Source organism: Arachis ipaensis, chromosome B9, assembly GCF_059453495.1.
Source record: "Arachis ipaensis isolate K30076 ecotype BB chromosome B9, ASM5945349v1, whole genome shotgun sequence".
NCBI classification, from domain to species: domain Eukaryota; kingdom Viridiplantae; phylum Streptophyta; class Magnoliopsida; order Fabales; family Fabaceae; genus Arachis; species Arachis ipaensis.
The window spans coordinates 47665731-47672710 of record NC_142444.1 but is presented as its reverse complement, the minus strand read 5'-3'; positions in this window follow the sequence as shown (position 1 = coordinate 47672710).

Below are 6980 nucleotides of genomic sequence, written 5' to 3'. Positions count from 1 at the left end.
TGAACCCCTTCCTCCCAACACCGTCTTTCTCCACCATCCACAGCACCATCGCCAACTCGCCGGATAGCACCCAAGGCCACAACACCGTCTTCCTCCACCGTCCACAACACCATCGCCAACTCATCGGACAGCACCTTGCCGGACAGCTCCTCACGGACAGGACCTGCAAGCCACAACACCATTTTTGTTGCCGCATTTTCCTCTTCTCGATGTGGTCTTCTCTCCCTCCCTTCCTCTTCGGTCATCGCACTTCCCTCGCTGAGTCAGATATGGAGCCTTTGAGTCAGGTATTCGATTTTTGTTCAATGTAGTTTTCAATGTATTTGTTCATTGTTGTTCATTGTTGCTGATTGTTGTTCATTGTTGTTCATTATTTGTTCATTGTTGCTGATTGTTGTTCATTGTTGTTGATGACTAGTAATTTTATTTTGTTGTGTTTCTGCTTCTACTTTTTTAATTATTTGTTCATTGATGTTCATTGTTCATTGTTGCTGATTCCTAATATTTGTTGTTCATTATCTGGTATTGGTCTTTAGCAGGATATAAGAAGAGAACTTGGACTCAATATAATTGATGAACAAAAGGTGCAAATGTCTAAGGTAATGCATCCTACAATAAGTCTAAGGTCATGATCATCAAATAGGTATTTGCTTTGTATTAATGATCTATTCTATTGACAAGTCAACAATAAATGTGATAAATGTGGTCATGGTGAAGCTACCTTCTATACCAGACAGGTAAATTATCAATTATGTTATATAATGAAAGATTTTTCAGTTTAATTTTGAAGGATATATTATATATTTGTATTCCTAGTTTATTTATGTGAAATTCTGGTAATCTTCAAATGAGATCAGCAAATGAAGGGTAAACCACTTTCTACACATGTCTCGGTTGCGGCTTTCAATTTCAAGAGAATGAGGTGCACAATATATTGCCTGCATTTTTTTGTGAGAGAGTGCATTTCAATTGCAAGTTATGAAGTTCCTTATACCATGAAAGATGTCTTCATCATTCTAAATATACTGACATAATGGTATTAAAGATAGAAAGGAAAAATTTTATTGTTTTTAATATACTTTAGATCTTTTATCTATGTTATTTTGTTGCATAATGCAATGACACTTCTGTTTGTCTTGTGTTATTTTGTGTCATTTCATTGAGTTAGTTCATTTGTTTTACTACATTTAGAAATTCCTTAACATGTGTTGTGAAATTGTGATCCTCAATTTCATTTATTTTAATTTCTTTAGTCGTTGAATTTTATTAGATTAAGACTTTTGTTTATTGTGTATTTTTGTTCTATGATTTCAATATTATGACTTTGTAAAATAGTATGGCAGGTTTTTCTTTGAGTTGATTGAAAAACCAAAAAAATCGAACCGAACCAAACCAAATTGATTTCAATGGTTTGGTTTGGTTCGGATGGTCTTGATAAAAAACCAAACCAAATTGAACCGTAGTTTAATTAACCTATTGAATTGGATGACTTTTCTCTAAAATATCGAACTAAACCACACTGCGAACACCCCTAATGTCAATGATGTGTATAAGATATCAGAGATTCACAAAGTCTACAGGGTAGAGTTTGTCCCTTTAGTCGATCCGGAGTCATGGCTTGCTTATCTGGGACGAACGATGGTCGCGAATCCTACCTTGAGGGAAATATCAAAAGGTCATCCCAAATCAACCTACTACTTGAATGAAATGGTCTTCGAATACACCATCTCTGCAAGAGACAGGGTCATTGCCGGAGTAGATGTCCTCAACGTGCTACACCAAGTGGGGGAGGGGGTGGTGGTAGTGGTGGTTCATTGGTCTTTGTTGGTGGATGTATTTAAATTAATGTGTGTTAATTTTTGACTTGCCAAACCACGATGGAGAAAACTTATCTGGCGGATTGATTTCCGTCCGTAGGTTATAAGGATGACCCCGACTAGAAACACCGACCTTTTTCGTACTCAATCCACCTTCCTCTCCTCCTACCATGCCCAACTCACTGGCCTCTCTAGGAGCAGACACATCGGAGTCGTACTCGTCAACATGCTCCTACTGTGCCACGTTCAAGTCAAGATCGCCTGGCCTATCAGGTGGTACATTAACACGAGCTCTGTCAATTGTGAAGTGCGAAGCGATGCTACCACTCCCTCGAGAATCAACTAACATACGACTTGAGGTGTGGTTAGAAGTAGTATGCCTTCGATGATAGGAACTATCAGTCGAAACTTGTTGTGGTTGAGACAGTTGTGGCTCAGATATGCTTCAATATAGGAAATATCCCACACCAGTGGCAACCCAACCTTCGATTTGATCATCCCTAATAAAGGCATTTGCAATGGGATTGGGGAGAAGTCTGAGTACAGAAGACTATAGATCGAGCTCTCGTGTAATGTTGGTGATGGTAGCAGTGGTGGCTCGTGGTGGATGTGATAGTTGTGACGACTAGGGTGGCTGCGATGGCTGTGCTGTGATGGTTCTGGTAGTTGTGGTGGTGGTGGGGTGGATATTGCTGGTAATAAGGAAATTGATGAAAGACTAGATAATGTTGCGATTGTTGCCGAGGTGGTTGCTAAGGAACTCTCTCTGACAATCTCAACTATACTCCGAAGGCACCCAAGTACTAAGTCTGGTAATCAGCAAACAATTTGAAGTCGGCGATTGGAAGGGGATGTTGTTCTCGCAACCAAGTGTTACGGCGGTTGTCCCAATTCTCTATCTATCCCGCATGTAACTTGCTCTAATCATGGTTTTGCACTCTGGGAAAAGTGATGCAATGCTCATCCACGCTAATGACTTTTGCAGGTGCAAGTTCAGGTTGTGCATGACCGAACTGACACATCACTCGGTCCTCATGGTTTCATTTGACACACTTAAACTACAACAACGGCGCCACTGTGTCACACACTTCAAGACGTTCATGTAGCTTATTGAGTATGATCAATTCTTCGTACGGTCGCTAGACAAACTATAATATATTATCAAAAAATTAGAAAATTACAATTGTGTTTAATATTAACATACACAAAGCACAAACACTGACCTCAGCCGTGTCTATTTCCTGCCTAAAAGACATTTTGGTCATTGATGTCCGCACTTTAGATCGTGGGCAATGACTCCACCTGCAACACATAATGTTTACAAACATATAAAATATCTACCATCAATAAAATATAGATAAAGTATGATTTGTTACCACTGAGCAACTGGTATTTCAGCTGGTGCAAGATGTTGTCTCGGAATCGGCTCAAGCCATGGTATTTGCTCCTATGCCCAAACAAACAAAAGATTAAGAGGGTTGGTGCGCAGAAATTGTGATTACACTTTGATTATGTAAAATTCATCGCTCTTTCTTTCCCTGGTAATGGCGCCAAAAACATGATGCCAATACCATGGTTCACAACTTCGCACAACTAACCAGCAAGTGCACTGGGTCGTCCAAGTAATACCTTACGTGAGTAAGGGTCGAATCCCACGGAGATTGTTGGTATGAAGCAAGCTATGGTCACCTTGCAAATCTCAGTCAGGTAGGGTTAAATGTGATTGGATTAGATAATTAAAAGATAAATAATAAAGGATAGAAATACTTATGTAATTCATTGGTGAGAATTTCAGATAAGCAAATAGAGATGCTTTCGTTCCTCTGAACCTCTGCTTTCCTGCTATCTTCATCCAATCAGTCTTACTGCTTTCCATGACTGACTTTATATGATACATCACCATTGTCAATGGCTACTTTCGGTCTTCTCTCGGGAAAATGATCCAAATGCCCTGTCACGGCACGGCTAATCGTCTGGAGGCATCACCCTTGTCAATGGCTTCATCTTATCCTCTCAGTGAAAATGGTCAACGCACCCTGTCACGGCACCGCTATTCATCTGTCGGTTCTCGATCATGCTGGAATAGGATTTACTATCCTTTTGCGTCTGTCACTACGCCCGGCAATCGCGAGTTTGAAGCTCGTCACAGTCATTCAATCATTGAATCCTACTCGGAATACCACAGACAAGGTTTAGACCTTCCGGATTCTCTTGAATGCCGCCATCATTCTAGCTTATACCACGAAGATTCTGATTAAGAGATCTAAGAGATACTCATTCAATCTAATGTAGAACGGAAGTGGTTGTCAGGCACGCGTTCATAGGGAATGATGATGATTGTCACGTTCATCACATTCAGGTTGAAGTGCGAATGAATATCTTAGAAGCAAAATAAGATGAGTTGAATAGAAAACAGTAGTACTTTGCGTTAATCTTTAAGGAACAGTAGAGCTCTACACCTTAATCTATGGAGTGTAGAAACTCTACCGTTAAAATTACATAAGTGAAAGGTCCAGGCATGGCCGAGATGGCCAGCCCTCAAAACGTGATCACAGGATCAAAATACGATCCAGGATCCAGGATGTCTAATACAATAGTGAAATGTCCTATTTATAATAAACTAGCTACTAGGGTTTACAAAAGTAAGTAATTGATGCATAAATCCACTTCCGGGGCCCACTTGGTATGTGCTTGGGCTGAGCTTTGAGTGTTGCACGTGTAGAGGTCCTCCTTGGAGTTGAACGCCAGCTTTTGTGCCAATTTGGGCGTTCAACTCTGGTTTTGGCTCCTTTTCTGGCGCTGGACGCCAGATTTGGGCAGAGAGCTGGCGTTGAACGCCAGTTTGCGTCGTTTAAACTTGGCGAAAGTATGGACTATTATATATTGCTAGAAAGCCATGGATGTCTACTTTCCAACGCAATTCGAAGCGCGCCATTTCGAGTTCTTTAGCTCCATAAAATCCACTTTGAGTGCAGGGAGGTCAGAATCCAACAGCATCAGCAGTCCTTCTTCAACCTCTGAATCTGATTTTTGCTCAAGTCCCTCAATTTCAGCCAGAAAATACCTGAAATCACAGAAAAACACACAAACTCATAGTAAAGTCCAGAAATGTGAATTTAACATAAAAACTAATGAAAACATCCCTAAAAGTAACTAGATCCTACTAAAAACATACTAAAAACAATGCCAAAAAGCGTATAAATTATCCGCTCATCACAACACCAAACTTAAATTGTTGCTTGTCCCCAAGCAACTGAAAATCAAACAAGATAAAAAGAAGAGAATATACTATAAATTCCAAACTATCAATTAAACATAGCTTCAACCAGATGAGCGGGACCTGTAGCTTTTTGCCTCTTGAATAGTTTTGGCATCTCACTTTATCCATTGAGGTTCAGAATGATTGGCATCTATAGGAACTCAAAGTTCAGATAGTGTTATTGATTCTCCTAGTTCAGTATGATGATTCTTGAACACAGCTATTTTATAAGTCTTGGCCGTGGCCCTAAGCACTTTGTTTTCCAGTATTACCACCGGATACATAAATGCCACAGACACATAATTGGGTGAACCTTTTCAGATTGTGACTCAGCTTTGCTAAAGTCCCCAATTAGAGGTGTCCAGGGTTCTTAAGCACACTCTTTTTTTGCTTTGGACCTTGACTTTAACCGCTCAGTCTCAAGTTTTCACTTGACACCTACACGCCACAAGCACATGGTTAGGGACAGCTTGGTTTAGCCGCTTAGACCAGGATTTTATTCCTTTAGGCCCTCCTATCCACTGATGCTCAAAGCCTTGGGATCCTTTTTATTTGCCCTTGCCTTTTGGTTTTAAGGGTTATTGGCTTTTTGCTATTGCCTCTTGGTTTTAAGAGCTTTTGGCTTTTTCTGCTTGCTTTTTCTTTCTAATTTTTTTTCGCCTTTTTTTTTTCTCTTTTTTTTTTTCTGCAAGCTTTGTTTTTTTGCTGCTTTTTCTTGCTTCAAGAATCATTTTTATGATTTTTCAGATTATCAAATAACATGTCTCCTAGTAATCATTCTTTCAAGAGCCAACATATTTAACATTCTTAAACAACAACTTTAAAAGACATATGCACTGTTCAAGCATTCATTCAGAAAATAAGAAGCATTGTCACCACATCAATATAATTAAACTAAGTTCAAGGATAAATTCGAAACTCATGTACTTCTTGTTCTTTTGAATTAAAACATTTTTCATTTAAGAGAGGTGATGGATTCATAGGACATTCATAACTTTAAGACAAAGTTACTAACTACTAATGATCATGTAATGAAGACACAAACATAGATAAACACATAACATAGAAAATGAAAAACAGAAGAAATAAGAACAAGGAATGAATCCACCTTAGTGATGGTGGTGTTTCCTTCTTGAGGAACCAATGATGTCCTTGAGCTCTTCTATGTCTCTTCCTTGTCTTTGTTGCTCCTCCCTCATTGCTTTTTGATCTTCTCTTATTTCATGAAGGATGATGGAGTGCTCTTGATGTTCCACCCTTAATTTTCCGATGTTGGAACTTAATTCTCCTAGGGAGGTGTTGATTTGCTCCTAATATTTATGTGGGTTTCAAGGTTGAATCCTCCCTCACTGCATTTGCATAAAACTCTTTCACCAGGTTGATGTTGATTCTAGTGATTGGCTTAGTCAGGAGCTCCCACTTCCTCTTTTTGATCTTCTCCCAAACACCTGGGAACTCATCCTTTTCAAGGTCAAAGGGAACCTCAGCTAGTACCGTTTTAGGTCTCATCCATTCGGCTTGAATCTCATGGAATACTGATTTGTATCTCCATGCATCGAATTCCCTGTTCTCCTCCATTGGCTGCTTGTCTTTTCTTCTTTTGTGGCTAGATGAGGCTGCCATTGGTTCTTTAGTTTTGGTAAGTGACAAGCTAAAGTTGACAAGGTGAAGCAAGAAGTGTTGTTGGAAGTGTGGTGAGGTTGTTTTTGGCAAGAGATAGTTATGCTATGATGAAAGAAAATGTGCATGAAGGAGATTTGGTGGTGTGGAACTCGTTCCCCAAGTGGTTCTTTATAGTGCCCGTAAGTGAAAAATGGACGGCTAGGGTGATTTGTGAAGGGTGGCTTGATGGTAAATATATGAATTAGGGAAAAGGACGAATTGCTTTTCATTTTCTTGGAGGT